General features: G+C 39.3%; 1 protein-coding gene and 1 non-coding gene across 7 annotated transcripts in view; both read right to left on the bottom strand.

Annotated features, from left to right (window-relative positions):
- Positions 1 to 23,220, bottom strand: part of SYTL5 (synaptotagmin like 5) — a 185,814-nt gene that overhangs the window by 124,498 nt on the left and 38,096 nt on the right. The window lies entirely within an intron of this gene.
- Positions 10,644 to 10,804, bottom strand: LOC119246855 (U1 spliceosomal RNA). Its single transcript, XR_005125606.1, has one exon. It is a non-coding gene; the product is annotated as a U1 spliceosomal RNA (small nuclear RNA).

A 23,220-nucleotide genomic window follows, 5' to 3' on the forward strand; every position in this document is an offset into this window, starting at 1 on the left:
CAATATTAAGCAAACATCACTACCTAATTCCAGAACCTTCTCATCATCACAAAAGGAAACCCTTCACTGAAGAAGGCTTGTGTTTTGGGTGTCATATATAAAAATTCATTGCCAAATCCAAAGTCATAATGATTTAACCTTGGTGCTCTCTTCTAAGAACTTTATAGTTTTATCTCTTACATTTAGGTCATTGATTCATTTGACTTTTGATTAAACACAATTACTCCCTGGCAGAAATCTGTCTCTGTGGATTTACCTACTATGGTTATTTCCTGTAAAAATTATATAGTATATTGTCTTTTCTGACAAATTTCATTCGCACAGCATTATGTTTTCAAGGTTCATTCCGTATGTTACTACTCCATTTCTTTTTTGTTGCAGAACAATATTCCACTGTGTGGATATGGCATGTTTTGTTTGTCCACTCATCATCTGATGGACACTTTGGATGTTTCCACCTTCTGGCTACTGTGGATAGCGCCAGCATGGACATCCATGTACACAAGTTTGGTTACCTGTCTTCAATTCTTGGAGTTATATACCTAGGGGTAGAACTGCTGAATCATGGCGCAATTCTGTGTTGAACTAATTGAGACGCTGTCAAGCAGTTTTCCATAGCAACCGCATCATTTCACATTCCTACCAGCAATACATGAAAGTTGAGATTTGTCTGCATCCTTCCTAACATATTTTCCATTTTTAAAACCGCTGCTATCCTCATGCATATGAAGTGGCATCACATTGAGGTTTTCACCTGTATTTCTCTAATGGCTAATTATGCTGAGAATCGTTTTGTGTGCTTGTTGGCCATTTGTATATCCTTTTGGATACATGTTCATTGTTCTTATTTAAAATCTGGTTGCTTGTGATTGTTTTTCTTTAAATTGTTGAACTGTAAGAATTTTGTATGTATCCTGGATACTAGAGCCTAATCATATATAAGGCTTGCAGGTATTTTCTCCCATTTTGAGGGGAGGGGTTTCTTTTGGCTTTTTTTGATAGTAGCCTTAAAAACACAAAGGATTTTAATATCAATTAAATGCAAATTTACCTATTTTTCTTTTTTGCTTGTGTTCTGGGTGTCATATTTAGGAATTCATTGCCAACTCCAGTCAGTAATATTGACCTTGATGCTATCTTCTAAAAGTTTTATAAGTTCAGCATTTCCTTTTAGGTCTTTGATTCATTTGACTTCTTATTAAACATAATTCTGGGGCCTCCCTGGTGGTGCAAGGGGTTAAGTCACAGTACTATGAAGCTATCCACAGCCACTGCAGCACGAGTTCAATCCCCGGCCAGGGAGGTGACCACATGGGGCAGCAGACCTCTCCTGACTCGTCCACTGCTCCCCTCAGCAGTGTATTTCAGTCAAGCCTCCTGTTCTGCTTCCCACTCTGTCTTTGGTGAATCTACTCACCCCCCCCCAACTCTGGCCTGCACCCCAGCTCTTGTATTCATAAATAAATAAATCTTTTTTAAAAGCCACAATTCTATGAGAATAGAAGAGGGTTCATATTGTCCCCTCTGATACCAGCAAGCTGCTGTGGGAATGCAGGCTGCTATCTTCCTGAGCAAAACTGAACTGAGGAGAGAAAGGGATGGCAAGTGGGAAAGTGAATCACCACGGAGCTCTTACCAAATGCCTATAGTTACTTCCTTCTCTAAGTATTCCCCTAGTTGTAGTATGTTTGAAAATGTATTCCACAGCTCATAAAGAGTTGATTCTGACAGATTTTGTGTAACTCTTTTCATAGAGGAACAAGGTCTTGGAGCTCCTTCCCCTAACTCTTTTGGTGATGTGACCACTTCATGGGTATAGAGAAAGGATGGGGAGCAAGGAGCCCTAAGAAACTGGGCATATTCTGTTCATTGTGGCAGGGGTTTCTTGTGTGTATATACATGGGTCAAAATTCATCCAATTGCCTTATGTTGAAATCTTAGTCCCCAATATGATGGTACTTGGACATGTGGCCTTTGGGAGATATTTGAGTTAGATGAGGTTATGAGGGTGAAGACCTCAGGATAAAATGAGGAGCCTTAGGAAAAGATAACCAGCAAGTTTACCTGGTCTGTCAGTCTCCACCATGTGAGGACACGGTGAGAAAGATGGCAGCCCTCCACGAGCTCTCACTAGAACCAACCCCACTGGCATTCTGAGCTCAGACTCCTCACAGCCTCCAGACTGTGAGAACTATATTTCTGTTGTTTAAGCTGCCAATTGATGGTGTTTTGTTGTGACAACCCAAACTGACTAACACATCATTCATAACCAGTGAAATGCAAATTAAAATGACAATGAAGAATAGTGTCACACCCATCAGACTGCTAAACATGTAAAGGCTTTTCCATAGTAAGGAGACAAAACTCCTAAGGAACAATTGGGCAAAATCTTTAAATGCTGGAAATCCCATTCCCTGTGACCCAGGAGTTTTACTCTGTAGAAAACTATCTAGAATCTCATGCACATAGGCATAGAGAGTGTAGACATGTATGTGTTCACTATCCCACTGCCTGGTGTGGCAAAACAAATGAAATGATACAATAGTTAATTCTTCAGAACTAATGATTAAAGAGTTTAATTAACATTTAACATGGCACGTTCATACCATAATTTTTTTGTAGCAATTAAGATGAATAAACTCCCCAATCTCTTAATGAATAAACTACCCTGCCCACTGGGGAAGAGCCATCTCCAGAGGCCAGGGAAAGCCATTGTCACCTACTCTTCATTTCTTCATATTTGTTGTTGTTCTGTATTTTTTTTTTAAGTATGTGGGATTTTCACACCCAGAATCAAAGCGATTTCACTTAAATTATGGCTTGCCCTACCTACTCATTTGTTGACCACAGACAATTTATTAGATTATACACAAGCCGTTTTGTTATAAGTGATGGAAAGAAAGTTGTAAAGTCTGCTCAAGCTTCCTCCTGGGTAAGGGGAACAACTATTTCCACTGAGTTTAATGAGACAGTGATAGAGAAAAATTAACATGCTTTTATGATTACAGGCAACATATCCCATTTGATCAATGTCCTCATTAGCAATATATTAATATTTTCAATTCAAGTGTTCCAAGAGTATAAAGGGTGATACCATAACGTTTTTCTTGTTAAAGTCCCATGGAAGAAATTGAGCATCGATGGTTTATTGTTATTCAAGAGACTGTGTGCCATGCCACAAGGGGAATACACTTAACATTACGGAGCTGTATACTTAAAAATGGTTAAGAGGGTACATTTTATGTTATGTGTTTTATACAATAAAACTCTAAGAACTGTACGCTAAAATATGTGCATTATATCTCAACAAAGTTGAAACAATTTTCAAGAAGTCACACTGAATCCTCTGTAGTGGCTCAAGCAGGTCCTGTTCCCAGGCCTCGGTGCCATCATGGATGGCAATGCATCTTCTTCAGACCTTTCCTGTCCCCCACCCTCACGATCCAACTTTGCCTGGATAACTCTTCCTCCATCTTTTAAAATTAGTGCTCATGTCTGCTGACTATGGAAAACCTTTTCTCATCAAATCCAGGCTAGCTGCCCTCCTAATTGTTTCCATAACATTTTATACTTAATTGAATCAGATGATGGAAAAAGAATCTCATAAAGATGTTCATGGTTCCATGTTACAAGGTCAGAGTGGTGAGTTCCCACTAAATCCCAATAGCTTGGCAATTGAGAGATCTCCCAGCATCTCATAGCTGTGACACTGTAAAACCATCCCAAGGATTCCACTCCACCCAGGCACAGAAACTCAATTCCTGTCAGCACACTAAAAGTCAGAGGTCTACTGACATTAATTTCACAAGGCACAATCAGGAAAAACTATGCCAGGAACCAAAATACTGCAAATTGACACAACCAGCAGATTTTCTTCCCCTGCAGGCCAAGAATTTGCTTCAATTCATGCTTAGGACATGGCCAAAAATTATTTGCTGAATTACAGAATTCTATGTTACTTCAGGAACTGAACTGGGACCCATAAATAGAAGTCACAGGAATTATATGTCTGCTGATTCTTAACCATGATGGTTCAAAAATTGGGATGGGATGAACTATCTCAAATATTATATGTATTTCCTGTCAATGGAACTGCCTTTACTTCTCACTCTGGTTTCACATACTTCCAAAGACCCAGAGTCCTCTGAGATTAGGCCAATATGTTATTCATCTTTCGATATGTAATGCCAAGCCCAATACTGAGAACTTACTGTGATCTCTATAATGTTTTCTAAATAATTAAGCGACCTAGGAGATGTTGGTTGGGTGCCTTTTCCCCAAAGATCTGGATGTTTCTGTAACTCAAAGAGTTCCTGTTTTCCATTGGGTAATTAGTTCAACATTAGCCAGAGGAAAACAAAAGCCAGCCCGGAGGTCATTTTAGGAATCTGAGTAGTGAAAACAGAAGGTGAATTTTATCAAGGTCAAGGCAAGTAGGGAAGTGGGGAAAATGGATTAAAGCCAGGAAATGGAGGCAAAGTCATTCTTTGTAATTATAATCACTAAACAATCACACATCTGTGAAGCATTAGTCACTTGCAAAATAAAATGTGTACAGTGAGTCATGCTCTCCTTTATGATAGCATTTAAAGAGCTGCATTTTACTGAGTAGAAGCTCGAACTGACATATTTACACTAAAACCCCACGTCATGTCCTGTCTGGTTATTGCAGAAACACCTGGCATTTCAGTTTGAGATAAGAAAGACCGCATCCATGACGTGGAAGCAGTAGACAAAGTTAGAGATTAGCCATCTAAAAATGTTCCGAAATATCATTTAATGCTCAAGTGGTCATTCTTATTACCTGAGTCCAGCAAAATAGAATTACAAGGTTACAGATTTACACTTGTTCCAAGTGTTTGTAAAAGAACTACTAATGACAAAGAGCTCCTTTGATCGATAACAGTGATAAGTGATTTTTCTTAATTCTAAGTCATTACAGCTCTGTACAAAAGTCAAATACCAGATTTTTAAAGATGATTTCTATTCATGAACTTATATACTTCATATAAGCATTTTAATAGAAGGCCTATTGCAATTCATATTTAGATACATCTGATAATGAACTATAGGGGGGTTGGTTGTTGTTCATGTGAGAGGACCTACATTTAGGCAGACATTCAATATTCCTATTTGAGGATGCAAATAAAAGACTTATCAATAAATCAAGAAGCAAATTATGGGGGGCCTATGATGACTCTTCCATTCTGGGGTCTCTGGGAGATTCAAAACCTATAGACTTAAGAACTAACTGTCAAGCAGTTTATATGAAAAGTTCAAATACTGTACTGCTCTCATATTGTGAATGTCATTTTTTTCTATCTTAAACTGAAACTTCTAGTATTGCCATAATAACTGAGTCACTTAAGTGCCAAATTGAACCATCAGAAAAGATAAGAAGGACTGAAAATAGTCTGGAAAGCTGAAGCATCCATCCTCATCAGTCAAAAAATTAGGATGGTCTAGGACTAAGCTGAACTCTTCTGGGTAAGAACAAGTGCAGAATACAGGTTGAAAACATGGCCTCTCATCCAGACTGTTTGGGTGTGATTCCAATTAGCTGATTTGCTGTGTGAACTTGGCCTTATTATTATTAAACTCTTAGTGCCTCAGTTTCTTTACGTGCAAAATGGAGATGACAGCACATGCCTCTTTGATTTGTAATAGTTCACTTCTGTGATGCATTTCCAATGGTGCCTGCTACATAATAGACGTGTTTGTGAAGTAAATAAGTGAAAAAAATCCTGTAACTTTTATAAATAAGAAGTCCAATTATCCCAACCAAAGTGACAAAAGTCATAAAACAAGAGTCAAATTAGCCAATCACATAGCTGGAGAGAATTTATATCAACAAGGAAATACAAATGCTGTGCTTGTTGCAATCAATTACCTACATAGGTAATAAGCTAGAAAAGTGAGTGTGGCTACTCAAGACTCTGGCTTACGCTTGAATCCTAGCTCTAACACTTGCTGTGTAATAACACAAACTACTCTGTGTTTCAGTTGATTAAAAGAAGGAAAAGTATGGGCTTTCTGTCATAGGGCTGTAGTACATACTAACTGAGTTAATATTGCAAAGTACTTATAAGTGTCGGACATTTTTATTATTATTATTATGTTTTAAGGTGCAGGTCCTATGGTAGATACCTACTAGGGTAACACAAAGACTAGACATTAGATTAGCAAGTAGAGGTAAACTTAAAAACCCAGATAGTATTTATATTATATCTACCTATCAGATTGCTAGGCTAAACCACTGGAGAGGTATGGAATTACTGGAGTCATCCCCCTGGCAGATATTTATGGGGACTAAGGATATTAGTGTTAGCTCTCCTGCTTCAGCTCAGCTTCAGGCTCTTCTCTACTCCATAAACATACTGGTGATCTTTTTAAAGACATAAGCTAAAACATGCTATTTCCCTGGTGAAATTTAACCAGTGACCCCCAACTTCGCAGTAAAGAGCAAATTAAATATTCCTTACAATCATATATAGTCATCTCTTTCTCTCTGAGAGTTCTTTTAATTTTCTCTAATTTGCTCCATTTCTAGCACTGTTTTGTGGCTCTTAATCTAGCCGGCAAATCAGTCTTTCCAAGTCCCAGGTCTTGCTCCCTCTAGACTTTTCCTTCCCTGACTTACAGAACAGTTCAGGTCTCTGTTAATACAAAGACCGAGTACTTCTCTTAATATTATTCTATTTGCAGTTAATTTTTAGTGTCTTTTTTCTCCCTAGTATAAAAACTGATGAGCACAAGAAAGGAACTGTTGTTTTGTTCATCATGGAGTCCCTACCTAACACCGTTCCAGACATATCAGAAGCAATCAATCAATATTTGCTGAAGGCTGGAAGGCAGAAGGGAAAACACCCTAGTAAGGCACTAGCTGCACTTCTCCCACCTAACCCCATCTGCCAGTTGATCTACACCTTCAGCACACATTTCACTATTACCACTGCACTTGAAAAACCAGCTTTTTGCTGCCCCTTATGATCCAAATTGGCTCTTTGTTCTTCTCACCTATGAACCAAAACCAGGAAGGTCTGATTTTTGGCTCTTCCTAAGTATCTGTGTTAGTTAATGGAAAGAGCCCTTCCTCCCTCTGGACTACAGGGTCCTCATTAAACAACATAAACATATATGATTAGATGGCATGTATGCTCCATCATTCAAAAACTCTGTCAAATGCTCATCTCTGCAGCACCCCATTCTGTGACTCTTTACCCCAGTGAGCAGTGGCGAGCCAAAGTCAGCTGTACACACCTCCTCTCAGCCTTGCATTCGGGGGCATCATATCGGTAGCCTGAAATCAGCCATGGCGAGAGCACGTATACCACAATAATCAACAAAGGCTATAAACGCGGGTTTATTTGCAGGGGGTGAGGGGTGGGGTGGGAGGAGTATTGGCTATTAAACATTTACCAGGACACCACTGACTGTGAGCTCCAGATGTCCCATCCTCAATGAAAAAATTAACACTAGTACTGTTTATAGCAACAAATATTGCTGTGGGCAGAACGGGCTTTGGGTGGCACATCTTAGTTCAGGACTCCCTCACAGCAGACCTTAAGATAATGATTTGAGACCAAATGGGAGGTGGCCGCAGAGAATACCTATAGTGTGTCACATAAAGAAAGCAAACCAGGGCAAGTTCATAAATGAGTTGACTTCTGCTCTGGGCAACAGGGGCTTAATTCCACTGGAGCTATGTAATGGTCTGTGTGGAACATGTCTCAGATTTCTCTCAAATGAAAGTGAAGGATTTTAAGTATTTATTCACAGGCTCCTAGCTACCACTGTTTAAGCTGCTTCTGCAGACTTTATGTACCTAGAACATCTTGTGTGCCTACCCCTATACACCAAAGTAAACATCGATGGTCAGGAAAAGTTCCCAGATAGAGTTACACATACGTACAATAAGAAACTTTTGGGCTACAGAGGAATTGTAAGCACTGAAGTATTATGGGTGAAATATCAACAATACCTACTAAGGAGGTCTAAAAGTATGACAAAGAAAGTGAGATCACTGATTCAACATGAGGAAACTTTTTAAAACGGATATTCAAGCACAAGTTTCCTTTTCTAATAAAAGCCCCAAGCTGTACCATCATAACTCTCTATACCAACTAGACAGACTGAGGTGATCTTCCAGTAAACCACTGAAGGTTATTTTGAAGGGCAATGAGGTTCATTAAATTTTAATATTAACAAATTTTTATAATAATTTATTAAGAACAATGTAACTGGAACAATGCAGTTATAATTAGAAAGACCGCTGGAGTTCAAGTTTGAACTATAAACAATTACAATTAGTGAGAATAACAATTATCTAAAATGGATAGAAATCCTTTATCTGTATGAACAGTCCAGTAGGGGTAGGATTGGGGGTTCACAGCAGAGGAACAATGGAGAATTTAGCACCCAGATAATTAAAAGAGAAAAAAATCCTAAGATGAATCAGAGGCATTTCTTTAACATTTTGTTGGTTTAACCCATTTTTATTACAATATGATTAGAAGTTAATACCAGAACTAGACTCTATATTATTCTTACTTTGTTGTAATTACATTTTTCTCCAATTATTAGCACATACTATTTTGTTTAGCTCATGATGTATATTCATCTTTTTCTAATTAATCCTTCAGTTATCATTTAAAGTCTCAAGGGACCTCCTTTGTATGTTAATAAAAGGTTATCTCAATCACCTGAATCTAAACAGCAAATGGTTCTGGATCCTGGGGTCCAGAGGAAGAGAGCAGAGGAACAGCACCTCATAAAATAGCTCTTGTCTGACCAGCTAACCCAGCAATTCCACTCCAAGGATTCTACCTGAAGGATGCAAAAACACTAATTCAAAGGAATATATACACTCCTATGTTCATTGCAGCTCTATTAAAATAGCTAACCCATGGAAACAACCTAAGTGCCCAAGGGCAGAGGAGTGGATTAAGAAATGTGGTATATGTACACAATGAAATGTTAACCAGCTATTTTAAAAAATGAACTCTGTCACTTGTGACAGTATGGATGGAACTAGAGGGGATTATGCTAAGCAAAATAAATCAGGAGAAAGACAAATAGTGGATGATTTCACTTATGTAAGGATACAAAGGGAGAAAAAACAAAGGAACTGACAAGACTAAACCACAACAAACCCTAGAAATAAGACTGTAGACTCGAGGCTCCTAAAGACTTGAGGAAGGTGGGGGTGGAAACAAAGGGGGGAGGGGCCCACTGGGCTAAGCTAAAGGACTATGGGTATTTTGATGGTGGGGGTGGCTTGGTGACATACATCTGGGGAGGTGTGAACCTATTTCCCTAAATCATGTACAGAGTTATAAACCAATGATACATCAATAAAGAAAAAAAAAGCCAGACTGTTTCACTTATATGTAGAATAAGTGAATAATTAAAAAGAAAACTATTTAAATTATAAAAGAAAAAATATAAAATAATTCTCGAACAAGGCCAGTCCTCCTAATACATCAACCCATAATTGAGGAAGGAATTACATATAGATGTGGGGCAGATAATGATGAACTAGACTATCTAGATGTTGATCTGCTTTCATATAAAGAAATTAAATATCTAGGGCCTCCCCGGTGGTGCAGTGGGTTGAGCGCAGCGCTGTGAAGCTGTCCGCAGCCTCTGCAGCGCGGGTGCGATTCCCGGCCGGCCAGCGAGATTCCCTCATGGTGTGGCAGACCTCTCCTGTTGTGCCCTCTGCTCCCCACAGCAGTGCTTTCGGTCTGTCTGCCTGTTCTGTTCCCCACTCTGTCTCTGGTGAATCCTATCACCCTCCCACGCCTCTGGCCTTTACCCCAGCTATTGTATAAATAAAATATAAATCTTTAAAAAAAATCTATGGCAACAGTTCTCAAAATGTGGTCCAAGAACCCCTAGGGATCTCCAGGATACTTTGAGTCCATGAGGTCAAAATCAGTTTCATAATTATATGGAGAATTTTTTTGCCTTTTTTAAACTCTCATTTTTGCATGACTGTTCAGCAGAACATTCCAGAGACTATATGACCTGTGATGGTACCATCACTCCAACAGCTAATGAAACATGGCATTTGTATTTAATTAATTTTTGTATGGCAATATTGAGGTTGGTTTACAACACTGTATATGATTTATTGGTTTCAATCGTATGTTACCACACCACACCCACCATCAAAGCACCAATAATGTATTGTCAAGTTTTAAAAAATTTCTGAGTTTTAAATTCTAAGATGGTAATTATTGCTGACTAGAATCCACATAAAAACGTTTAGGGCCCTCAATGATTTTTTTTAACTTTTTTAAAGATTTATTTTTTATTTATTTACGCATATAAGAACTGGGGTGCAGGCCAGAGGTGCTGGAGTGGGGGGCGGGGTTGAGAGGATTCACCAGAGACAGAGTGGGGAGTGGAACAGGTGGTTCTACTGAAATACACTGCTGAGGGGAGCAGCGGGAAAAACAGGAGAGGTCTGCTGTGCCCTGTGGGCCAGTGGCTGGTGATAGATTGACAGCACTGAGACTTTAATCCCTGCCCCACCAGGGAGGCCCACCACCTCAATGATTCTTTAAAAGTCCAAGACCCAAGTTTTGAGAGTGACTGTTCTATGTATGGTATGCTTTTTGTTGTTTTTTTTTTCCCCCCAGGGGAGAGTGTGAACACAGTGCCCCACTACCACAAATTTTACATGATTCTCCCACATCCGGGGAAGTTGCAGTGGTGAGCACATCCAGAGTGCTATGGATAAGCCTCACCATGGGAAACCCAGCTTTGTGATCATGGGAGCTTCCTGCCAGGCAAGGGTGTATGGCATGCTTCTATGTATGGCATCGAAAGGCCCATCGGAGACCACTTACTTCATCCCTTGACCTTCACATGGCACCATAGAAGTATTCAGGGCATTTGAGAATGTGTCCTAGACAAAACTTTAAAGTGAACTGACTCACTCTAAAATCTGAAAGATTAGACATCAATTTAATTAAATTATACCCTCTAAAGTTCCCTCTCCTTCATTTGGCCAAGAAGTTGAGTGTATTTGTTTCAAAGCGATGTAGGGATATAACCCATTGAATATAACCCATTAAAGTCATTACAAACAAATAGATCTTGTCACTCAACACAATGACATCTTATCAGATTCTTCTTCCTATTCCTGTAGGAATAGGAATGTGGTTATACACACACACACACCCCACCTAAATTCCTCATATCCTCTTAACATCCTAACATTACTACCAACTGCAAATGTAATTTCACAGAAAAAAAGCAGCAAATAAATCATATCCAGATAACTGATATGAGGGCTTTATATATAATAATGCATAATATAAAAGTTATGACTATTACAATATTTTCTGATCCCAAATGCATTTCTGAGGCATTTTGGGATTTCTGTAAGGCAATATATTATGAATAACAGTAATTATTCATTTGTAAATTGTTGTAGTCACTATGGAAAACATTATGGAGGCTTCTCAAAAAACTAAAAATTGAACTCCCACATGATCCAGAAATCCCACTCTTTGAGTGTTTCCCCTAAGAATATGAAAACACTAATTTGAAAGGTTATATAAACCCCTATGTTCACTGCAGCACTATTCATAATGGCCAAAATATGAAAACAACCCATGTGTTCAACAACAGATAATTAGATAAAGAAAACGTAGTTATATACACACACACAATGGAATACTACTCAGCTATCAAAAATAGAGATGAAATCCTACCACTTGCAACAACATGGATGGAACTTAAGAGGATTATACTAAGTGAATATGATTTCCCTTATTTGTGGACTATAAAGAAACAAAGCAAATAAACAAATGAAAAATAAAATCAACACGAGACTCTGACAACAGAATGATGGTCACCAGAGGGGAAGGTACGTGTGGAACAGGTAGAGGGGGTGACTGGTTGGTGGTGGATGGTGAGTGGTCACTTGGTGGTGTGTGTGGGGTGATACACACAATCACTGAGATGAGAAGCAGTACACCTGAAACCTATACACATTGCAAACTAGATGTCATTCCAATTTTTTTTAACAAAGAATACACATTCCTCCTTCAAGGAAACTGGGTGTATGCTGTCTCTATCACTTCTGGGCCACATGACGTCTGGCAAGGAACTTAGCCATTTAAGCCTCAGATTTCTCATGTATAAAAATGGGGGTGATAAGAGAAGTTGCTTCGTGAGTTGTGAGGACTACAGAAGATCAAAACATGATGAGGCGAACATCAGAAGGGAAAGCAATTTAGAATTGGCTTTGATAGTCCTCTTATTACTGTCATCATTATCAGCGTGGAGGCACCAACACAAAGGCAGATTTCAGAGGATGCTGAGGTCCAGAAGGAAGGTGCCAAGAAATACTCAAAGGTGGAGGATGGTGTATTGAGAGGGAACATTGTACACAATAAGTCTTCAGTCTTGGGACAGGATCAAAACACCATTTTCTGGTTAGAGTACACTGGTTAAAATCCACACCTCTCAGAAGGGTAAGATTTGGACCTGCATTGGAATCAGGAAAATTGGAGCTGCTACACAGAGATTCTTTTGGTCCTTCTTTGCTTAGAAAACCCATTCTTGGGCCTCCCATGGTGGCACAGAGGTTGAGCTCTGGGCTGCGAAGCTGCCTGCAGCCTCTGCAGTGCTGGTTCGATCCCCGGCCACCGGTGAGGGTCCCACATGGCGCGCAGACCTCTCCTGCTGCGCCCGCTGCTCCCCTCAGCAGTGTATTTCGTCAGTCTGCCTGATCTGTTCCCTGCTCTAGCTCTGGTGAATTCTCTCACCCTCCCGCGCTTCTGACTGTATCCAGTGCTTGTATAAATAATTAAAAATCTAAAAAAAAATAATAATAAAAAGAAAAAAAAGAAAAAAAAAGAAAACCCATTCTTCCCAAAATGCTGCACTCTCTACCCAAATATGCATATTCTGCCTCCAGTTCCTGATAATAATGACTAGTGTATATAAATAAATGAGGTGTTAGCTGACAAGGAAGGGTTTGGCCCTGTGGTATTTGTATTTCAAACACGGCCACAGGACAAATAGCTTTTATGCCCAAAGGAATGTCTTTTGAAAGGGGAAATGTCATACTAAATATCACATCATCGCACTCTCTGTAGTCTCTTGAGCAAGACATAAAAGGCATTTGGTATTATTATGGAGAAATATGAAACAATTGACTTTGCCTGAGAAGATAACTGCATATATACTTAATGACAATAAATTCAACATCTCACTTTTTTATCAAGAATATGTGCCATATTTCAAATCCTAAGGACTGACAACACTTACTTCACATGAAAGTTAATGTACGACTTAACCTTCCTGGATGAAGGTGAACAATGATCACACTGTACTGTCTAAATTAAGGGCCACCTGTATTCTCTTCACTGTTGATCATCTGTGTGATTGTGAGCAAATTACTTCTGCAAGTTGTATTCCCTCAGATGTGAAATAAGAACAATGATAGTAACTGCTGCATAGGGCTAGTATCAAAATTAAGTGACATCACATATGTTAGTATTTTATACAGTGACTGGCATACTCTACTAGTTAAGACTTGTTTTTATTACCAGATAGATCAAAGTGCAGATTCTCAGAAGAAAATCTAACCAACTAGTCAAAATCAAACTGAACCTGATGTCAGGGGAAAAGCTGACATTGGTGCTGTGTAGCAATATTAGGGAACGGAGCGATAAATTTTGCTTAAAATAACACCAATTATAATCACAGAGGTGAAATACTTGACATTTAACCTGATTTCCATATTCTGCTTATTTGAATTCAACAGATATATATTGGACGCTTTTTATATGCCTAGGTTAACACGAGAACATAAATGAAGAGACACAACCCTTGTCCTAGGAAGCTTGTAGATCACTAGGAAACACAGCTATGTAAACAAATAATCCCAATACTTTGTTATTTTCAACGACAGAAGTAGCTGACATACAGACTTAGCACAAAGAACAGAGTAAGCACTGTGGTGAAGATGGGTTACTAATTATTTACAACTCAAAAATGCCTCTAAGTGTATACTAGGAGCTCGGAGTCCAGAAACAGACATACAAACACACACTTGCACACTCAGTCTCAATCAAGATCAATCAATCTCTGTCTGGGGGTGGGGGGTGGGGTGTGTGTGTGTGTGTGTGTGTGTGTGTGTGTAATTCAATGGGGAAAGGATAGTTTCAACAAATGGTGCTGGAAGAATTCAATACCCATATGAAAAAAAATTTAATCAGAAGAACTACACTATACTATACATAAAAGTTAACTCAAAATGGGTGACAGGCCTAAATATAAGTAAAAAAGTTAACACCTCTAGAAGAACACATAGGAAAACTCTTTGAGACCTTGGGTTAGGCAAAGAGTTCTTAAGGCAAAAAAAGCCTGAACCACAGAAGAGAAAACATTGATAAAATGTACCTCATCAAAATTAAAAGCTTCCAGTCTTGGAAAAATACTCTTAAAAGTCAAGCTACATTGGGGGAAAAAAATGGCTGTATCCAAAACAAAACAAAACAAACAAACAAAAAACCCACAAAAAAAAAAAAACAAAAAAAAACCCACTTTACTGCTTAATAAGGAAACAAACATGCAATTTTTAAAATGAGCAAAATGTTTGAACAAATGCTTCGCCAAAACTACATAAGCAATAAGCAGATGACAAAACACTTAAAACTATTATTCTTTATAGAAAAGCAAAGCAAAACCATAATCGGATACCACCACACACCTATAGGAATGGCTAAGATTAAAATGACTGACCATACCACCAGCTAGCAATTGGATCCTCATACACTGCTGTTGGGAATGAATGTGGTGCAGCTATTCTGGAAAACAATTTTAAACCTGACCATTACCATAAGGCACAGAATCTCATTAGTAGGTATTTATCTAAGAGAAATGAAAACTATATGTCCATAGAAATACCTGTATCCAAATGACCACAACAGCTTTATTCATAATAGCCCCATACTAAAAACAACCCAAATGCCCATCAATAGGTGAACAAATTGCAACACAGCTGTACAACAGAATACGGCTCAGCAATAAAAAAAGAACTGCTCAAATAACAATATGACTGAATCTCAAAAGCATTATACACAGTGAAAGAAGTCAGACACAAACGATTACATACAGTATGATTTCATGCACATGAAATTCGTGAAAAGGCAAACCCATGATAAAAGGCAGCAAATGAGTGGTTACCAGGGTCTGGGGAGTAGGGATTGACTGCGAATTGACAAGAAGGACCTTTCTGAAGGCAATGTTGTATAGCTTATTTGTGGTGATTAAATAACTGCAAACATTTGTCAACTCATCATATTGTATCATTTCAATGGCTCAACTATCGTATGTAAGTGGTACCTAATAAAGTTGATTTTTTTTAAAAGATCATACATGAGTTCTATCTAAAGAAGCTATTTTGCAATTTTCTTAAAAAATGTAAATTTTGGTGTGCTGAACCTTTCAGGTACTGCAATTCTTTGAAAAGAAGCAAACATTAAAGACTACCATAAAGTTGGTTGTGAATAAATACTTTAACATAGTTCTAAAATGAGACTCTATTGTTAAAAATAAGGAATTTATGAGCACTATTTCATTGTAATTTATAAGACAGACCATATTTAGTTAAAAGAAGTTCTCCTAATTCGCATAAAGTAGCAAAATGCTAACAGACAGACTTTAAGTTGAAGTTGCAGATCTAAAAGAAAAGAATCTCTGATTTAAGAAAAGAAAACTTGATATATGAAAATAAGGGAATGCTATTAAGTAACTATATCCTTTATAAAAATTTCACATTCAATTTACTTTAATAGTAAACTTCTCTATTCCATTTTAAACGACTTAATTTAGGCACTTATTTCCAGAAAACTTCCCCAAATGATTACTAAACATAAACAAGAAGTAGCAACTCTAAACTCTCTAGCTATAATTATATAATTCCTTCTTCTGGATTTCAAACTATGCCTACACTTTAAATAACATGCCTTGGCTTGGAATTGTTCCACCCAATCATATTTTGTAGCTCTCCTACAAAGCTGACTTAGAAGAATTAGTACAATTTGTGTTTATTTTTCAAATGGTTCACCATGAGAAACAGCCACAAATAAGTGACTAGACTCTCCATGTGTTTCTTATCTATTGCATAATCACACTGTGGTGACACCATGAAGTCCCAGAACATATGCAAGTTCAGGTTGCAAACTTAGATTCAGTGTAGGAGAGTGCATGGGTATTTACCAAAGTCTGACCCTGGGCTTGAGTCCCGAGGTCAGAAAGTGCTATTGGGCCAATTCATAGATTCCTTTGGGAAAAAAGATTATCATAAATTCACTTACTTAAAAGCTAAGACTCGCCTTCTTCCACTAACAGGATATCACTGGCTAAAAGTGAGTCCCAAGTAAGAGGATGTGAGCAAGTGCCCCATACTCCAAAAACGTCAGTCTCTTAATCTGCCATTTCTTAATCCTAACAACAAGGGTAAAAATAAATACAAGTGGTCAGTCTAATCATGTTTCCAGGATAAAGAAACCCAGAAAATGTTGGTAGATAAATCTAAGCACTCACCTCAGTAATTTTGCAAACAGTTACATTTTGAAAATACAGAATCCTTGTCTTTGGAAATGTTAAAATCTGTTACACAAATTAAAAGAAATATGGAGAAATACGGTATCTTTAAATGAATTTACATATATTAGGTAACCAATTTATACTATTCCTCTGTGTTTCTTGGAGAGAGACCAATGTGTATTCAACAGTTTCTAAATATTTCATGCTACCATGGCAAATGAATATAAATGTGATATCAACAAAAATGTATATTACACAATATAACCTCATTTCAGTAATTATTTTTAAAGGTTTTTGTCACAACATCTCTCTGAATATTGTATAGACACACTAGCGGTACACAAGAAGGAACTGTAATCTGTACTTAACTTCACAGATGGGTGAAAACTCACTTGCTCAGGATCTCAAATTGCATTTGTGAAAAGGGAATTCCATGTTCTTGATATGATGCCATGAATTATTATCAGCTATTGATAAGACTGTATTGCAATGACCTCACAGATGTTTATTTTTAATATCACTAAATAAAGGCTTATTTGTCATAATTTCTTATATATGTTTTTTCTCAAATGGCATAACGGACTTGAAACTAGAGACCTGGAGACACCTCACTGGCTACCTCTACTTGATCAGCTCAACACAGCTTCATAGTCACACAGACCAAGAGGGCTTGGCACATAATGTTGCTATAATAACATCCATCTGTGCATGAGAATGAAGAGTGGGGAGAAAGATGATAACAGAACCACAATGCACCATGAAATACAATCCATAAGTTCTGCAAATGGCAAAACATCTGCTATGGTTCAATGTATTCCACCGTGGTCTGTGATTTACAAACTCTTCATCACTACAGAAAGTGAAAGCAAAAATAAAATGTCATGTAATGACCTGGGGAGGTCTACCATTATCAGGACAAAACATACACACAATATGAAGCTCCCTTCTTATTCCTATTTACTTCTCCCTAAGACCTTGCATTTGTATTGTGTTACATCCTAGAGAACATCTTACCTCCCTTTATGTGAACTCATTAAAATTCCAAGCCCATGGGCCACCCTGGTGGCGCAGGTGGTTGAGCGCCCCACCGTGGAGCTGTTCGCAGCCTCTGCAGCGCGGGTTCAATCCCGGCCAGCCGGCGAGAATCCCACATGACGTGGCAGACCTCTCCTGTCTTGCCCGCTGCTCCCCTCAGCAGTGTGTTTCGTCAGTCTGCCTGTTCTGTTCCCCGCTCTGTCTCTGGTGAATCCTCTCACCCCCCACACCTCTGGTCTGTACCCCAGCACTTGTATAAATAATAAAAAAAAATCTTTAAAAAAATAAAATAAAATGCCAAGCCTGGATCAATCTGTTTTTCTCACATTCACATGCAGAACTGGAGAGGATCACACCACCTTACAGACTGATCATAAGGTGCAAATATAGTAAGGGAGCAAATATTTCCTCACCTTTGATCACATCCTCCCTCGGAGCAGACAGCCTTGCCTATCAATATACTTCGCTCCCTTCCACTTATCCATGTCCTCCTCAGCTGTCTGTCCTTACTACCTTTCAGGGGACCAGACGTCCTTCCTTTTTTTCAAATCCAGTCCCTTCGCCTCCTTGTCCTTGACCTCTTCCTCTCATCCCTCCCTCATGATCTTGTTGCAGCAAACATGCTCTTCTTTGTCTTAAATCTCTCCAATTTTTCTTATTCCTAAACCGTAGCCTATGAACAAGTCAAAAATAAGCATACACTGTGGCCAATCTATTGTACAGTTTGTGTATTCACATGTACTGAATTAATGAAATGCTTGTCTACACTGTGTGTCCAAGCCACCTCCCAGTCACTTCTCATTTACAGGTATACCAGAGGGATCAGAGCGAGGGAGGGAGAAACACAGGGGACTGGGTGCACTGGTGAAGGAAATTCTACAGGGTCTACACCTGGGGGCGGGGAGCAAATATTATTTAAAAATGATGTCAAAATATAAAAAGAAAAAGAAAATAAACTACATATCATATATGTACCTGTGTGTGTATATATACACATATGTGTGTGTCTCCTATTGTTCTGTTTCTCTGGGAACCCTCACTAGTATATCTTGTATCCTAAGTAGTTTTCAATCTCTCCCTTTCTCTTTATTTCTCAAAGCTCTAGGGCAGGGAATTTAGCATTTATTTCCCCAGCTAAACAAGTATTTAGTAAGAACTTAAGGGAACTGGGCCTCTACTCAGATGGCATTTTTCTCTGGTGTGTAATGATGAACAAACTGCTGAATTCTGGATTTATCACAACAGCGTTTCCTTTATAAATTGTTTTTTTTTTTTAAGATTTATTTATTTATACAAGCACTGGGGTACAGTCCAGAGGCACGGGAGGGTGAGAGAATTCACCAGAGACAAAATGGGCAGCAGAACAGGCAGATGGACCGAAGTACACTGCTGAGGGGAGCAGTGGGCGAGACAGGGGAGGTCTGTCACGCCATGTGGGAATCTCCCTGGCCAGCCGGGAATCGAACAGGTGCTGCAGAGGCTGCGGACAGCTTCACAGCGCTGCGCTCAACAGCCTGCGCCACCAGGGGAGGCCCTATTTATAACTTGTTTTAATCCTTTGAGTTTCTTTCTACTTTATCAGACCAGGTCAACTTCTACCTATTCCGATTTCTTCCAGCAGTAACAACGGATACCATTCTACTGAGATGCTTTACCAAAGAATCAATTTTGGCAACAGCTATAAAAGTAAAATTAGTAGTAATGGTGGATGGATAACAGATCACGTGTTGCAACTACTGAAACAATTCAAAACTTCAATATATCTGAAAATGAACACATAAAACTAAGGTATGTTTTCAAACATTTTTTCACTTTCATAGCCTAAAAAGCTCTTTGAAAAAGATTTTGACTTAATTTGGTTAAAAGTCAATCCAGGTACTTTTTTTTTTTAAAGATTTATTTATTTATTTATTTATTTACAGGCCAATGTGCAGGAGGGTGAGAGGACCCACCAGAGACAGAATGGGGAACAGAACAGGCAGACTGATGAAATACACTGCTGAGAAGAGCAGCGGGCGAGAGGCGAGACAGGAGAGGTCTGCCGCACCATGTGGGTATCTCCACGGCCAGGCGGGATTGAACCCGAGCTGCAGAGGCTGAGGACAGCTTCACAGCGCTGAGCTCAACCCCCTGCGTCACCAGGGAGGCCCAATCCAGTACCTTTTAAATGACTAGTTTTTGTAACAAAAGTATTCCTGAGTAAGCTATTCCACATGACAAACAATTAAATATACATCATGTATTAAAGGTATGTGTATCAATATTAGGGCCACCCAAAATGGACATATTGAACTCAGTTTCTTAAACAGGAATGCAACCCATACCTCCTACTTAGAACTCCAAGTACAGATTCAAACAACTGAAATCATGTACCCAAGCTTCTGAAGGGTAAACACCCATGAAGATCTACTCTTTTAACATGGTCTGTGCTCCTGAAATGTAGTAATTCAAATATTCATCTGGCCTGTACCCTGTTCTTGTATGCATAAATAAATCTTAAAAAACAAATGATATTTGAAAGCCTTTCTACCTAAAACAGCTCTTCTGAAAATACTTTAAGCAAATAATTATTTCTTAAAATATTTATACATAGTACACTTTTAAATTTAACTTTTTAAATTTACATTTGTTAGGTTTGCCCTAAGTAAGAAATAGAGTAGAACAAATGCTAACAGAAAGAGCCACACCAGCATATGACTTAATGGAAGACCAAGAAGACATTCAAGCCATGATTGGTCTTTCCTTTGAGTAAGAAGAAGGATGAAAGGCAAGAGAAAGTACGTGTAACTCTATCTACTGGAAGAAATGTTTTAAATATTTTGGAAGTTCCAGCCTGATCCTAAAGGTATCCCTCAAAGATTTCAAAAAGGTATTGAGTGAAGACTTCTCAAAGACTCAAGCAGCAAGAAATACAATTCACCACTCATATTTTAAACTTTTTACAACAGATACTCTTTTCTAGTGATGCAGGCTTCAGACTGGCCATGAAATTGCTTTCCAAACTCTGAATCTCAAACCACCATCCACACAATAGGATGAAGTCAGGGTGGAGTTAAAAATCTATACCCATAATCCCACCCAGGGGCACTATAGGGGCCAAATTACAAGCCACACTCTGCATTGCCTCTTTATAGTTCTCTTTTTTACAGCATTATTTTTTTTCTTGCTACCCAACAACCTTCCCTCACCATGATCATTTTTCATTTTGCGTCTCTCATGGTCAATTAGAACATGCCTGTTCTCAGGCCTCAAAAGATCTGAGGCATTAAGCTGATAGAGACTGAAACACTCATCACATAATAGGCTACCCTTTCCAGATTTATCAACAAGGAACACTTTGGGCAGCAAATAGCAGCAAGAACAGAAAAAGCAGGCCTCCCTGGTAGCACAGGGGTTAAAGTCTCAGCACTATCAAGCTATCATCAGCCGCTGCAGCATGAATTCGATGCCTGGCCAGGGAGCTGACCCATATGACGCAGCAGACCTCTCCTGTCTCGCCCGCTGCTCCCCTCAGCAGTGTATATTAGTGGCTCCGGCTGTCCTGCTCCCCACTCTGTCTCTGGTGAATCCTCTCACCCCCTGTACCTCTGGCCTACACTCCAGTTTTTGTATGCATATATAAAATAAATATTTAAAAAAATAGACAAACCACAGCACCTAAACCACAAAAGGGAGCACAACATCAGGCTCTGGAGGCTCATCCCTGGCACCAGAGATCTAGGCCCTTTCTGCAGCTAAGCTGGACCCTACTTGACATGTGGGAACTGTTCCATTAGCTGGTTGCCTCATGATTGCAAGATGACTTTCCCAGCGTGACAATAAGAAAACATTCAAAGGCAGGATGTGAAAGAATTAAACTCAAACAGCCCTTTCTCCTTGCCTGCCTTGTTCCCTTTGAAGGTGCTGGCTTCCCATGAAGCCCCAGAAGAAGCTCTCTTATATCTCATTTGAAAGAAACAATAGAGGGGCCTCCCTGGTGGCTCAAGGGGTTAAACACAATCTATGAAGTGGTTCACAGCCACTACTGCGCGAGTTCGATCTCCAGCCAGGGAGGTGACCAGCCAGGAGGTACAGCAGACCTCTCCTGTCTAGCCCACTGCTCCCCTCAGCAGTATATTTCAGTCATTTCTCCTGTTCTGTTCCTCACTCTGTCTCTGGTGAATCCTCTACACCTCTGGCCTATACTGCAGTTCCTGTATGCATAATAAAATAAATCTTTTTTAAAAAAGTAAAGTTATAAAAAAAAGAGACCATAGGAAAATGAGTCTCAGGATTTTTCAGCCTCCATAGTAGAGGTGGGCCAGAGAAAAAAGGTAATGGAAATGGTTGCTGAGGAGCACACGAAACAGCCTGCCCAACCAGGTAACATGCTTGAGACTGAATGGAGATGGAGATCTTCAGAGTTGACAGAGGAAAGAGGCACAGCAACAAATAAATGGAGGCTGTGGTTGTTTGCAAATCTCTCCCATTCAACTGTGCATTTTGGATGGGTAGAGGCTGCCTCATTTGTGTTTTTATTCCCACTTCACAAATAAATGTTTATAGAACAAAGGAAAGCAAACCAGGAAACTCTCTTTAAATGAATTCCACAGGAATTCACTTCTTGGCTCACAACTCCAACACACCTAGACCTCATGGCATATCAAGATTCCTGTGTGAGCCACAGAATGGTTATTTTCCAAAGTATTGCCAGGGTAAGAAGGAATACGCCTAGGGAATCAGCCTTTAGGCAAAATGATGCCTTAACCTAATGCAGAGACTAGAATCCAGGGAAGCTCTTGGACTTTAAAATTCCAGAAGAATTACTAATATTTCTAGTGAACATGCAGTTCTTGTTACACTTCTTAATGGCAACCTTTATTACTCTGTTATGTGAGTTTCCATGACACTAAAGTCCCTTCCATGGCATGGTAACAGAATAAAATTGGGAGAAGTTATTCAAGATTCAAATGAAACAACTGCAAAAGAACAAGAAAAATAAATCCAAATAATCCTGAAACCTCCTGGAGCAGGACTTGCCCACTTAAGAAATGTTCCCTCAGCTTAAAAAAATAAGCCCCACATGGGCCTCCCCTGGTGGCGCAGGCAGTTGAGCACAGCGCTGTGAAGCTGTCTGCAGCCTCTGCAGTGCCGATTCGATTCTGGCCGGCCATTCTGGCCTGCCGTTGAGGGTCCCACACGGCATGGCAGACCTCTCCTGTCTTGCCCGCTGCTCCCCTTAGCAGTATATTTCGTCAGTCTGCCTGTTCTGTTCCCCGCTCTGTCGCTGGTGAATCCTCTCACCCTCCCGCACATCTGGCCTGTACCCCGGTTCTTGTATAAATAAAAAAAATAAAACTTAAAAAATAAATAAGCCCCATTAAAAGGATACCATTCCCTGAAGGAAATAAGAAAATTCCTATGATACACAAAGTAATCAGAAGTCAAACTGACCAGAGATTGTCATGAAAAGGGTGAACCTTGAAATAGGAAGATAGTCAATTTATCCCCTAAGGCATGAGGGGGAAGAAAGGGACAGTGAAGGCGAGGAAGGAGGAAAAGAGGAAGGGAGAGAGGGAAGCAGGACAGAAGGTCTAGGGCAATGGGATGAAGAAGGGGACTGGTTGG

Source organism: Talpa occidentalis, unplaced genomic scaffold, assembly GCF_014898055.3.
Source record: "Talpa occidentalis isolate TD23 unplaced genomic scaffold, MPIMG_talOcc4v2.1 talOcc4.15, whole genome shotgun sequence".
Taxonomy (NCBI): Eukaryota; Metazoa; Chordata; class Mammalia; order Eulipotyphla; family Talpidae; genus Talpa; species Talpa occidentalis.